The sequence below is a fragment of the Rattus norvegicus genome, chromosome 1, assembly GCF_036323735.1.
Source record: "Rattus norvegicus strain BN/NHsdMcwi chromosome 1, GRCr8, whole genome shotgun sequence".
NCBI classification, from domain to species: domain Eukaryota; kingdom Metazoa; phylum Chordata; class Mammalia; order Rodentia; family Muridae; genus Rattus; species Rattus norvegicus.
In genome coordinates, this window is record NC_086019.1 from 37843524 (window position 1) to 37858543 (window position 15020).

The 15020-nt window shown below is 42.1% G+C and overlaps 1 pseudogene; it reads right to left on the reverse strand.

Annotated features, from left to right (window-relative positions):
* Window positions 1-15020, reverse strand: part of LOC120099102 (rho GTPase-activating protein 20-like) — a 316059-nt pseudogene that overhangs the window by 171366 nt on the left and 129673 nt on the right.

The following is a 15020-nucleotide window of genomic DNA, read 5'->3' on the forward strand; positions in this document are numbered from 1 at the left end:
TACTAAAGCTCCAAACACACATTGCACCTCACACAATAATAGTAGGAGATTTCAACACCCCACTCTCATCAATGGACAGATCATGGAAACAGAAATTAAACAGAGACGTAGACAGACTAAGAGAAGTCATGAGCCAAATGGAATTAACAGATATTTATAGAACATTCTATCCTAAAGCAAAAGGATATACCTTCTTCTCAGCTCCTCATGGTACTTCCTCCAAAATTGACCATATAATTGGTCAAAAAACAGGCCTCAACAGGTACAGAAAGATAGAAATAATCCCATGCGTGCTATCGGACCACCACGGCCTAAAGCTGGTCTTCAATAACAATAAGGGAAGAATGCCCACATATACGTGGAAATTGAACAATGCTCTACTCAATGATAACCTGCTCAAGGAAGAAATAAAGAAAGAAATTAAAGACTTTTGAGAATTTAATGAAAATGAAGGTACACCATACCCAAACTTATGGGACACAATGAAAGCTGTGCTAAGAGGAAAACTCATAGCGCTGAGTGCCTGCAGAAAGAAACAGGAAAGAGCATATGTCACCAGCTTGACAACACACCTAAAAGGTCTAGAACAAAAAGGAGCAAATACACCCAGGAGGAGTAGAAGGCAGGAAATAATCAAACTCAGAGCTGAAATCAACCAAGTAGAAACAAAAAGGACCATAGAAAGAATCAACAGAACCAAAAGTTGGTTCTTTGAGAAAATCAACAAGATAGATAAACCCTTAGCCAGACTAACGAGAGGACACAGAGAGTGTGTCCAAATTAACAAAATCAGAAATGTAAAGGGAGACATAACTACAGATTCAGAGGAAATTCAAAAAATCATCAGATCTTACTATAAAAGCCTATATTCAACAAAACTTGAAAATCTGCAGGAAATGGACAATTTCCTAGACAGATACCAGGTACCGAAGTTAAATCAGGAACAGATAAACCAGTTAAACAACCCCATAACTCCTACGGAAATAGAAGCAGCCATTAAAGGTCTCCCAACCAAAAAGAGCCCAGGTCCAGACGGGTTTAGTGCAGAATACTATCACACCTTCATAGAAGACCTCATACCAATATTATCCAAACTATTCCACAAAATTGAAACAGATGGCGCACTACCGAATTCCTTCTATGAAGCCCCAATTACTCTTATACCTAAACCACTCAAAGACCCAACAAAGAAAGAGAACTTCAGACCACTTTCCCTTATGAATATCGACGCAAAAATATTCAATAAAATTCTGGCAAACCGAATCCAAGAGCACATCAAAACAATCATCCACCATGATCAAGTAGGCTTCATCCCAGGCATGCAGGGATGGTTTAATATACGGAAAACTGTAGAGGGCCGCAATAACATTCGCCACCACAAGATGGCGCTGGCTTCTACTGCACCCCACGTGGAAGGCCGAGGTAGCTTTGCCATTACAAGATGGCGCTGGCCTCCACCGCGCCAGCCGACTTCCTTTCAGGAAGTTAACTGTGTGCGCATGTGCAAGAGTGCCTTCGTGCCAGGTCTTTGCCCACTCTGGGGCGTGCTTTATGAGATCATGGGTAGGCGACCAATCAGGTGTGGATGCGCTGCGCTAGGGTGTATATAAGCCTCGCCATGCCGGCGCGTGGGGCCTCTCCTTAAGATTCAATAAACGTTTAGCTGCAGCAAGGATTTGTGTGTCCCTGCGTATTCTTGCTGGCGAGAGACAGCACGGGACATTTTGTGCCGAGAACCCGGGATGCTACCCCATCACCAGGTGCCGAGAGGTCCCTCCGTACGCGGAGAGAATCCAAAGCTGCAGGATGCGGGTAAGATCCTGAGAGACAATGCTTAGCCTTGACCTGTTCCACTTCACTCCCCTGCTAGATGCGGTGGAAGTTTTCATTATCGTTCTGGCAGCCCTCGGGCTTTGTCTATTGGCCTTTGAGTTTCTAGCTACTGCCAGACAGCGTCAGAGGTCGCATGGGAGCCGCCCAGCTGTAACAGCAAAGCGGAGAGCGCTGGGGGAGGGGGAAGGCGGCATGTCAGAAACAGGGTGGGATAAAAAATTAAAGAGGTCAAGCAGATAGTCCCCTCTGCAGAGGCGAGAGATTGGGGAAAAAATGCCCGGGAGAGATAAAACAGAGAAGGGAGAAAAAAGTCTTGTAAAGGAGAAGTCTATCTGGTAAAGGATTTAAAGACATCAGAGCTTGATAGCTCAGAGATAGACGAGCTTAGCTCCTCTGAGGAAGAGGATTTAGAAGATGAGGCAGCTCGCTATGAAGAAGAAGGATGAACAACGAGCTAACAGCTTGGGTAAACAAAAGGAAGTGGGCGGTGGAAACCATGCAGTTTCCCGGCCTATAAGCCCCAGTGCCCCTCCATCTTATATGGAGAGATTTCACTCAGATTCCTTCCTCACTAAAGTGGAACAGAAAAAGATACAGCAGACATTCCCGGTGTTTGAGGCCGCCGATGGAGGCCGTGTTCACGCACCAGTAGAATATGTTCAAATTAAGGAACTTGCCGAGTCGGTCCGTAACTATGGAGTTAATGCCAATTTTACTATTGCTCAAGTTGAGAGGCTTGCCACTCTGGCCATGACTTCAGGAGACTGGCAGACAACAGTGAAGGCTGCACTCCCTAATATGGGACAATATATGGAATGGAAAGCCTTGTGGTATGACGCCTCTCAGGCACATGGCAAAGTCAATGCCATTGATGAAGGCAATCAGAGAGACTGGATGCTTGATCTGCTAACAGGACAAGGGCAGTATGCCAATAATCAAATAAACTATGACTGGGGAGCATACGCTCAAATCTCCGCTGCCGCCGTTAAGGCGTGGAAGGCACTTTCCAAGAAGGGAGAGTCCGTGGGACACTTAACGAGAATTATACAAAGCCCCCAGGAGCCATTCTCAGACTTTGTGGCTAGGATGACAGAGGCAGCAGGCAGGATCTTTGGAGGCCCTGAACAGGCAATGCCTTTAGTGCAGTTGGTCTATGAGCAAGCCACCCAGGAATGCAGAGCAGCTATTACACCTAGGTAGAGCAAAGGATTACAGGACTGGCTGAGAGTTTGCTGAGAACTTGGAGGCCCGCTTACTAATGCCGGCCTCGTGGCTGCTATCCTACAGGGCCAAAAGTGCTCAGGTACAGGTGATCGCAGGGTCTGCTATAACTGTGGCAAACCAGGACATCTGAAAAAGGAGTGTCAGGTCCTCAAAAAGAAAAGAGCACCAGGACTGTATACTAAGTGTGGGAAAGACTATCATTGGGCTAGTGAGTGTCGCTCAGTTAAAGATATCAGAGGCAGGCTTATTCAGCTCGAGCCTCCGCGGGCAGAAGGGGGTGAAAACACTCCAAAAAACGGGTATCTGGGCCCCAAGTCTCAGGGCCCCAAAACATATGGGACTCCAGCTTACAACAGACGGACACCATGGTTCACAGAGCCACAAAAGGGTCAGCAGGAGTGGACCTCTGTTCTACCACCCAATTCATATTAATGCCACTGATGGGTGTGCAACCTGTCCCCACTGACTAAAAAGGCCCCCTACCTGTGGGAAGTGTCAGCCTTATTATGGGTCGATCCTCCTTAACCTTAAAGGGACTTATTGTTCACCCTGGAATAATAGATCAAGATTACACGGCAGAACTTCAAGTTCTCTGCTCTTGCCCTCAAGGCATTTTTTCCATCTCCTCAGGTGACAGGATTGCTCAGTTGATTATTCTTCCAAGCTTACATGATCATTTTCCTTCTTCTGGGGTCCCTAGAGGCACCGTGAAGTTTGGCTCTTCCGGGACTGATTCTGCTTATTTAATGATGGACCTTAATTCCAGACCCTCTTTAGAGTTGAATATAGAAGGGAAAACTTTTACGGGAATTCTAGATACAGGGGCTGATAAGAGCATTATCTCCTCTACTTGGTGGCCTAAGGCATGGCCTGTCACTCAATCATCCCATTCCTTACAAGGACTAGGGTATGAGGCCAGCCCCACTATCAACTCACGCTCCTTGATCTGGCATGCTCCAGAAGGCCAATCAGGAAGGTTTATTCCTTATGTCCTCCCTCTTCCTGTTAACCTTTGGGGGAGGGATGTCTTACAGGGTCTAGGTCTGACATTGACCAACAAGTACTCTCGACAAGCTGTCGAGATTATGAAGAGAATGGGCTACAAGGAAGGGAAGGAATTAGGAAAAAAGGAACAAGGAAAATTAGAACCGGTCCCACAAGAAGGTAATATAGGAAGGCAGGGCCTGGGTTTTTCCTAGGTGCCATTGAGGGTTCTATGCCCATACCCTGGCTCACGGAGGAGGCAATATTGGTTCCCCAATGGCATCTATCCTCTGAAAAATTAGAAGCTGCCACTAAATTGGTTAATGAACAATTACAGCTTGGTCATTTAGAACTGTCCATTTCACCATGGAATACTCCTATTTTTGCGATAAAGAAAAAATCAGGAAAATGGAGACTTCTCCATGATTTGAGAGCCATTAATGCACAGATGCGTTTATTTGGCTCGATCCAACAAGTCCTACCCTTACTCTCCGCCTTACCTAAGCAATGGAAGATAATAATTATAGACATTAAGGATTGTTTCTTTTCCATCCCCTTGTGTGCACAGGACAGACAGAGGTTTGCATTTACTATACCAGCTATTAATCATCTTGAACCTGATAAGAGATTTCAGTGGAAGGTCCTGCCTCAAGGCATGGCCAATAGCCCCACTATTTGCCAACTATATGTGCAACGAGCCCTTGAACCTATAAGGAAGCAATTTCCATCTTTGCTTCTGGCTCATTACATGGATGATATTTTAATGTGTGATAGAGATTTAACAACCTTACAGACCTCATATCCCATCTTAATCAAAACATTGGGACAATGGGGACTACAAGTCGCTACAGAAAAGGTTCAAATTGCAGAAATTGGCTCATTTCTGGGATCGGTCATTTATCCTGAAAAAATAGTTCCCCAGAAATTAGAGATTCGCAGAGATCATTTACATACCTTAAATGATTTCCAAAAATTATTGGGAGATATAAATTGGCTGAGACTATTTTTAAAGATTTCCTCTGCTGAGTTGAAACCTTTATTTGATATTCTGGAAGGGGACTCTCATATCTCCTCTCCGAGAGCATTGACGCCAGCCGCAAACCAGGCCTTACAAGTTGTAGAAAAAGCCTTACAGGATGCTCAATTGCAGCGCATTGATGAAACCAAGCCTTTTGATTTGTGTGTTTTCAAAACTATGCAATTAACAACAGCTGTCTTGTGGCAGGATGGCCCTTTATTATGGATCCATCCCAATGCATCTCCTGCTAAGATTATTGACTGGTATCCCGATGCGGTTGCTCAGCTTGCACTCCGCGGGTTGAAGGCAGCTATTACTCATTTTGGGAAAGAACCCAAAACTTTGATAATACCATATACAGCCATTCAGGTTCAAATATTAGCTGCTACCTCAAATGCTTGGGCAGTGTTAGTTACTTCCTTTGCTGGACAGATTGATAATCATTATCCAAAATACCCGATCCTACAATTTGCTTTAAGCCAAGCCATTGTGTTCCCACACATAATGTCTCAGATACCACTTGTTGATGGGGTTGTAGTGTATACAGATGGGTCAAAAACTGGTATAGGTGCTTATGTGGTCAATAATACAGTAGTATCTAAGAAGTATAATGAAACGTCACCTCAAGTTGTGGAATGTTTAGTGGTGCTAGAGGTCCTCGAGACCTTCCCAGGCCCGCTTAACATTGTGTCAGATTCCTCCTATGTGGTTAATGCAGTTAAGGTTCTTGAGGTGGCTGGATTAATCAGGCCTTCTAGCAAACTTGCTCAAATTTTTCAAAAAATTCAATCTACCCTTCTCGGCAGGAGATCCCCTGTATTTATCACACATATTAGAGCTCACTCGGGCCTTCCTGGTCCAATGTCCTGCGGAAATGACCTAGCGGACAAAGCTACAAGAGTGATTGCAGTTGCCTTGTCCCCTCAATTAGATGTAGCAAAAGAATTTCACAGACAATTTCATGTGACGGCTGAAACTTTATGCCGCCGATTTGCTTTGACTAGAAAAGAAGCTAGGGAGATAGTTACCCAATGTCAAAACTGTTGTCAATTCCTGCCTGTACCCCATGTGGGAGTTAACCCATGAGGAATCCGACCGCTACAGGTCTGGAAAATGGATGTTACTCATATCCCTTCTTTTGGAAGACTTCAGTATCTGCATGTTTCTATTGATACATGCTCTGGCATCATGTTTGCTACACCTCTAACAGGAGAAAATGCCTCGCATGCAATTCAACATTGCCTCGAGGCCTGGAGTGCTTGGGGTAAACCCAAACTCCTTAAGACAGACAATGGACCAGCTTATACTTCTCAAAAATTTCAACAATTCTGCCACCAGATGGATGTGACTCATCTGACTGGTCTCCTGTATAATCCTCAGGGACAGGGCATTGTAGAACGTGCTCATCGCACACTCAAATCCTATTTAATTAAACAAAAAGGGGGAGTCGAGGAGGCTCTACCCTCAGTACCAAGAGTAGCTGTTTCCATGGCACTCTTCACCCTTAATTTTTAAAATCTTGATGCCCAAGGCCATACTGCGGCCGAACATCACTATTCAGAGCCTGATAGACCAAAAGAGATGGTAAGATGGAAAGATGTTTTAACTGGTCTATTGAAAGGCCCGGATGCTATTTTAATAAGATCCAGGGGAGCGGTTTGTGTTTTCCTGCAGGAAGGAGACAACCCATTCTGGCTACCGGAACGACTGGCACAGTGAATTCTGACGCCTAGAAATGACTCCCGGATGGATCCCTCAGAAACTACCTCTAGCCCTCACACTGCCTCTTTGGATTTGGATTCCTAGTATTTCAAAGAATGGGCGGGGGTGGCTCTGTTTGGTGCAGCCCTATGCTGTGGATTAGTGTTCATGCTATGGTTGGTTTGCAAACTCACATCTCAACAGAAATGTGACAAGGCCATTATCACTCAAGCACTTGTGGCCATTGAACAAGGGGCCTCCCCTAAAATTTGGTTATCTATCTTCAAAAATTAGTCGGTATCTGAGTTCTCTGCTCTTGCACCCCATGGATCTGTGGATCCATTGCACTGGGATGAGAGAGACTCAATGATTTTTTGATCAGCCCTTATACATCGCTGAGGTTTCCTCACTGCAAGTGATAGGGTGATCATGATTCCCCCACTAGCTCATCTTCTGGCTGGCCTCTTTTTAGAGTTCGCCCTAGGTCACTAACAGTTACTGTCACACAGCACTGCGGTATCCAGAGACGGGCAACTTTCCTCATGCACAGACCAATCTAAGACACGGGGCCCGGTGGAGATAGGGTTACCCTTCAACGGATAAGACATAGAGGAATGACCTAAGACAGGAGCCATAGCAGATGCACGTAACTGCAGGGACCTAGAACAGCCTAGACAATAATTTATTGTTATTAATTAATAAAATAATAAGGGGGAGATGTAGAGGGCCACAATAACATTCGCCACCACAAGATGGCACTGGCTTTCACTGTGCCCCATGTGGAAGGCCGAGGTAGCTTTGCCATTACAAGATGGCGCTGGCCTCCGCCGCGCCAGCCGACTTCCTTTCAGGAAGTTAACTGTGTGCGCATGTGCAAGAGTGCCTTCGTGCCAGGTCTTTGCCCACTCCGGGGCATGCCTTATGAGATCATAGGTAAGCGACCAATCAGGTGTGGATGCGCCGCACTAGGGTGTATATAAGCCGCGCCATGCCGGCGCGCAGGGCCTCTCCTTAAGATTCAATAAACGTTTAGCTGCAGCAAGGATTCGTTTGTCCCTGCGTATTCTTGCTGGCGAGAGACAGCGCGGGACAGAAAACCATCAACGTGATCGATTATATAAACAAACTGAAAGAACAAAACCACATGATCATTTCATTAGATGCTGAGAAAGCATTTGACAAAATTCAACACGCCTTCATGATAAAAGTTTTGGAAAGAATAGGAATTCAGGGCCCATACCTAAACATAGTAAAAGCCACCTACAGCAAACCAGTTGCTAACATTAAACTAAATGGAGAGAAACTTGAAGCAATCCCACTAAAATCAGGGACTAGACAAGGCTGCCCACTCTCTCCCTACTTATTGAATTTAGTTCTTGAAGTTCTAGCCAGAGCAATCAGACAACAAAAGGAGGTCAAGGGGATACAGAGCGGAAAAGAGGAAGTGAAAATATCACTATTTGCAGATGATATGATAGTATATTTAAGTGATCCCAAAAGTTCCACCAGAGAACTACTAAAGCTGATAAACAACTTCAGCAAAGTGGCTGGGTATAAAATTAACTCAAATAAATCAGTAGCCTTCCGCTACACAAAAGAGAAACAAGCCTAGAAAGAAATTAGGGAAATGACACCCTTCATAATAGACCCAAATAATATAAAGTACCTCGGTGTGACTTTAACCAAGCAAGTAAAAGATCTGTACAATAAGAATTTCAAGGCTCTGAAGAAAGAAATTGAAGAAGACCTCAGAAGATGGAAAGATCTCCTATGCTCATGGCTTGGCAGGATTAATATAGTAAAAATGGCCATTCTACCAAAAGCGATCTACAGATTCAATGCAATCCCCATCAAAATACCAATCCAATTCTTCAAAGAGTTAGACAGAACAATTTGCAAATTCATCTGGAATAACAAAAAACCCAGGATAGCTAAAATTATCCTCAACAATAAAAGGACTACTGGGGGAATCACTATCCCTGAACTCAAGCAGTATTACAGAGAAATAGTGATAAAAACTGCATGGTATTGGTACAGAGACAGACAGATAGACCAATGGAATAGAATTGAAGACCCAGAAATGAACCCACACACCTATGGTCACTTGATTTTTGACAAAGGAGCCAAAACCATCAATGGAAAAAAGATAACATTTTCAGCAAATGGTGCTGGTTCAACTGGAGGTCAACATGTAGAAGAATGCAGATTGATCCATGCTTATCACCCTGTACAAAGCTTAAGTCCATGTGGATAAAGGACCTCCACATCAAACCAGATACACTCAAACTAATAGAAGAAAAACTAGGGAAGCATTTGGAATACATGGGCACTGGAAAAAATTTCCTGAACAAAACACCAATGGCTTATGCTCTAAGATCAAGAATCGACAAATGGTATCTCATAAAACGGCAAACTTCTGTAAGGCAAAGGACACTGTTGTTAGGACAAAACGGGAACCAACAGATTGGGAAAAGATCTTTACCAATCCTACAACAGATAGAGGCCTTATATCCAAAATATACAAAGAACTCAAGAAGTTAGAATGCAGGGAGACAAATAACCCTATTAAAAAATGGGGTTCAGAGCTAAACCAAGAATTCACAGCTGAGGAATGATGAATGGCTGAGAAACACCTAAAGAAATGTTCAACATCTTTAGTCATAAGGGAAATGCAAATCAAAACAACCCTGAGATTTCACCTCACGCCAGTGAGAATGGCTAAGATCAAAAACTCAGGTGACAGCAGATGCTGGCAAGGATGTGGAGAAAGAGGAACACTCCTCCATTGTTGGTGGGATTGCAGACTAGTACAACCATTCTGGAAATCAGTCTGTTTGTTCCTCAGAAAATTGGACATTGAACTGCCTGAGGATCCAGCTATACCTCTCTTGGGCATATACCCAAAAGATGCCCCAACATATAAAAAAGACACGTGCTCCACTATGTTCATAGCAGCCTTATTTATAATAGCCAGAAGCTGGAAAGAAACCAGATGCCCTTCAACAGAGGAATGGATACAGAAAATGTGGTACATCTACACAATGGAATATTACTCAGCTATAAAAACAATGACTTTATGAAATTCGTAGGCAAATGGTCGGAACTGGAAAATATCATCCTGAGTGAGGTAACCCAATCACAGAAAAACACACATGGTATGCACTCATTGATAAGTGGCTATTAGCCCAAATGCTTGAATTACCCTAGATGCCTAGAATAAATGAAACTCAAGACGGATGATCAAAATGTGAATGCTTCACTCCTTCTTTAAAAGGGGAACAAGAATACCCTTGGTAGGGAATAGAGAGGCAAAGATTAAAACAGACACAGAAGGAACACCCATTCAGAGCCTGCCCCACATGTGGCCCATACATATACAGTCATCCAATTAGACAAGATGGATGAAGCAAAGGAGTGCAGGCTGACAGGAGCTGGATGTAGATCTCTCCTGAGAGACACAGCCAGAATACAGCAAATACAAAGGCGAATGCCAGCAGCAAACCACTGAACTGAGAATAGAACCCCCGTTGAAGGAATCAGAGAAAGAACTGGAAGAGCTTGAAGGTTCTCGAGACCCCTTATGAACAACAATGCCAAGCAACCAGAGCTTCCAGGGACTAAGGCATTACCTAAAGACTATACAGGGAGTGACCCTGGACTCTGACCTCATAGGTAGCAATGAATATTCTAGTAAGATCACCAGTAGAAGTGTAAGCCCTGGGTCCTGCTAAGTCTGAACCCCCAGTGAACGTGATTGTTGGGGGGAGGGCAGCAATGGGGGGAGGATGGGGAGGGGAACACCAATAAAAAGGGGAGGGGGAGGGATTAGGGGGATGTTTGCCCGGAAACCGGGGAAGGGAATAACACTCGAAATGTAAATAAGAAATACTCAAGTTAATAAAATATATATATATATACCTTGTAGGTTGAGGGTTTTGTTTGTAGTGAAGATTAAGTTCCAGTTATTACAAGGTTAAATCTGTGAAATACTTACAGAATAAGTTTGTTTGTCCTTTATTAAGTCCTTGCAAGTTCAGATTTCTATTTGTAATTAAGAATACATTTGTTTCTACTCTGATGTAAAATGCAAAACCTGTTTTGAGGTACTCACTCATTTACTTATTTATTTGTATTTCTTTTTCAAGACTGGGTATAACTAGCTCCGGCTGCCGTGGAAATAGCCCTATATTTTTAATTGATGATCTTATACCATATAGTATTGGTGTTCTGTTCAGAATGTTGTCTCATATACCAAAGTGTTAAACGCTATTTTCTAATTTCTCCTCTATCAAGTTCAATGTTTCTGGTTTAAGTTAAGGTCGTTGATCTACTTGTACTTGAGATTTGAGCAGGATAATAAATATGGCATCATTTTCATCCTTCCACCTGGAGATCCCCAGTTTGACAAAATCTATTTTTTGATGATTTCTCTTTACAGATGATAATTTCTGGTTTCTCTGTCCTTAGGTGTAAGTTTATGTCTGGGCCTACAATTCAATTCTGTTTGTTGTTGTATCTGTTTTTATGCCAATACCTTGTGAGTTTTATCACTGTAGCTTTATAGTATGACTTGAAAATCAGTGAAAGTAATACCTCCAACATTTTTTTGTTGTTCTTTTTGTTGTTGTTCTTTTTTGTTTTGTTTTTCATATTCAGGATTGTTCTAGATATCCTGGGTTCTTGGATTTTGGTTTTCTCTATGAAGTTGAGAATTGTCATTTTTTCCCTGGTCTGTAAAGAATTGTGTTGGAATTCTGATGGGGATTGCATTCAGTCGGTAGACTTTTTTTTGATAAAAACGACCATTTTTACTGTTAATCCTACCAATTCCTGAGGATCGAGATCTTTCCATTTTCTGGTATCTTCTTTAATTTTTCCTTCAGAGATTATAAGCTTATAAGCATAGAAATCTTTCATTGACTTGGATAGACATTATCTATATTTTGAGGCTCATGTGAAGAGTGATTGTTTCCTCATTTTCTTCCTCAGTCTGTTTGTCATTTCTATATAGAAAGGCTACTGAGTACTTACAGTTAATCTTGTATGCAACTACAGTGCTAAAAGTGTTTATCAACTGTCGGAGATGCCTAGTATAATTTTAGGGTCACTTATGTACTCTCATGTCATCCAAAGATAATGATACTTTCAATTCTTCCTTTCCAATTTGTGTCCCCTTGATCTCATTTGGCTGTCTTATTGCTATAAAGAAAAGTTCAAGTGCTATGTTGAAGAGTATGAACAGAGTGGAATGTCTTGATCCTTATTTTAGTGGAATTAGTTTGCATTTCTATCCATTCCATTTGGTTTTAGCTATCGACTTGAGGTAAATCAAGGTATGTTCCTTTTCCACTAATCTTGTGAATACTTTTACCATGAACGGGTGGTGGAGTTTATTAAAGACTTTTCACATATCACTATTTGCAGATGATATGATAGTATATTTAAGTGATCCCAAAAGCTCCACCAGGGAACTACTAAACCTGATAAACAGCTTCAGCAAATTGGCTGGGTATAAAATTAACTCAAATAAATCAGCAGCCTTCCTCTACACAAAAGAGAAACAAGCCTAGAAAGAAATTAGGAAAACGACACCATTCATAAAGGTCCCAAATAATATAAAATACCTCGGTGTGACTTTAACCAAGCAAGTGAAAGATCTGTACAATAAGAACTTCAAGCCTCTGAAGGAAGAATTTGAAGAAGATCTCAGAAGATGGAAATCTCCCATCTTCATGGATTGGCAGTATTAATATATTAAAAATGGCCATTTTACCAAAAGCGATCTACAGATTCAATGCAATCCCCATTAAAACACCAATCCAATTCTTCAGAGAGTAAGACAGAGCAATTTGCAAATTCATCTGGAATAACAAAAAACCCAGGATAGCTAAAATTATCCTCAACAATAAAAGGACTACTGGGGGAATCACTATCTCTGAACTCAAGCAGTATTACAGAGCAAGAGTGAGAAAAACTGCATGGTATTGGTACAGAGACAGACAGATAGACCAATGGAATAGAATTGAAGACCGAGAAATGAACCCCCACACCTATGGTCACTTGATTTTTGACAAAGGAGCCAAAACCGTCCAATGGAAAAAAGATAGCATTTTCAGCAAATGGCGCTGGTTCAACTGGAGGTTCAACTGGGGAGTATGGGAAGGGGAATACCCATAGAGAAGTGGAAGGGGAGGGGTTACGGGTATGTTGACCAGGAAACCGGGAAGGGGAATAACAATTGAAATGTAAATAAGAAATACTCAAGTTAATAAAGATGGAAAAAAAAAGACTTTTCACTATCTAATGAAATGATCCTTAGATTTTTTCCCTTTATTTACGTAATGCATTACTTTACTGTTCTTGTTATGTTCAACAATCCTTACATCTCTGGGATGAAGCCTACCTGTTCATAGTGAGTGATTCTTGCATTTGGTTGGCAAAAATTTTATTGTTTATTTTTCATGTGTGTTCCCAAGGTAAACTGTTCAGTTTTCTCTTTTTGTTGGCTCATTATGTAGTTTTTACATCAACTACAAATATGTAATGTGTGTCCTCATAAAATCAAAACTTATCTATATGTGCCACTTCATCATATTCCTCCAGCTTCCCGTGCTATGTTCCTTCCATGCTTTCCTAGATGATGAACTATAACCTGGATGTATGAGATGGAATCCACACGTTCCTCATGAACATGGTTTTGGTAAGTGTTTTATTACTCCAACAGAAAACAAATTAGAGCATCTGACTTTTACGTAAGTTTCGGTCATTCAAACTCAAGTCCTCATGTTTTCACATTAAAACCTTACCCAACCATCTCCCAGTCCATTTCCAATTCCTGTGAAATGATCACATTCACATTGTAGGATGTCAGATTCCCAAAACATGAACATGTACTGTAGGAGGAAAGAAACATCACATATCCTGAAAGGTGGAAACTTGACTGAGTAATCTTGAAAGGTGGAAACTTGACTGAGTTATCTTGAAAGGTGGAAACTTGACTGAGTCTAGACACTCCCCACCCCATAAGCTTTAGGGAAGCTAAGAGGGAGGCAATGATGACCAAGAAGCAGTGACAGGAGTTAAATCTTTGGACTTGTAGAGTTTCATTCAACTTGTGTTGTTTTTGTGAGTCACCTTCTATGTTGACGTGGGGTATTTTGGTAAGGCAGCTGCTTTTGTGTCAGCAATGTTCTAAAGTACTCTCCAATCAAACCCCTGTTTCTGATCCCCCCAAAAACTCCTTGCATCACCAAGTTGGACTTTGATACAGTTGTCACTAAGTAGGAATAATTAATATATGCAGTATTTTTGCTACTTACGGATTAGAACTATATATTTTATTAAATTTCATTTACTCAAAAACCCAACAAAATGTAAGGGTGTTTTTTCCTAAACGTATAGATAATTAAAATGATAATGTTCAAAATTACACACAAAACTGCTACTAGATCTTCTGCTTTTGTTCTATTAATATCATTATATATCACAATAAATTGGGTAGACACATGTGCATACATACACACACACCAGCACTTAAAGAGAGGTTTTTTCTATTTTTCTTTTCTTTTGTTGGATATTTTCTTTATTTACATTTCAATTTCCTTCTTTCTCTCCAAAGAATCCCTATCTTATCCTCCATCCCCCTCCTTCAATTAGGGTGCCCCCCACCTACCCATCTGCTCCCTCCTGCCTCCCCTCCCTGGCATCCCCCAATACTGGGGCATCAAGCCTTCAGAAGACCTAGGGCCTCTTCTCCCATTGATGCTTGACAAGGCCATTCTTTGCTACAGATGTGGCTGGAGCCAGGAGTCACTCCATGGGTACTCTTTGATTGGTGGTTTTGTCCATGGGAGCTCTGGGATGTCTGGTTAGTTGATATTTTTGTTCTTCCCATGGGGTTGCAAACAGCCTGAGCTCCTTCAGTCCTTTCTCTAACTCCTCCCTAGGTATCCCAGTGCTCAGTCTGATGATTAGTTGCAAGCATCTTAATTTGTATCAGAGCCTCTCAGAGAGACAGCTAGAGCAGGCTCCTGTCAGCATGCACTTCTTGGCATCCACAATAGTGTCTGGTTTTGGTGACTGTATATGGGATGGACCCCCAGGTGGGGCAGACTCTGAATGGCCTTTCCTTCAGTCTCTGATCCACATTTTGTTTTCTCATTTCCTCCTGTGAGTATTTTGTTTCCCTTTCTAAGAAGGATAGAAGCATTCACACTTTGGTCTTACTTTATCTTGAGCTTCATGTGGACTGTGGATTATA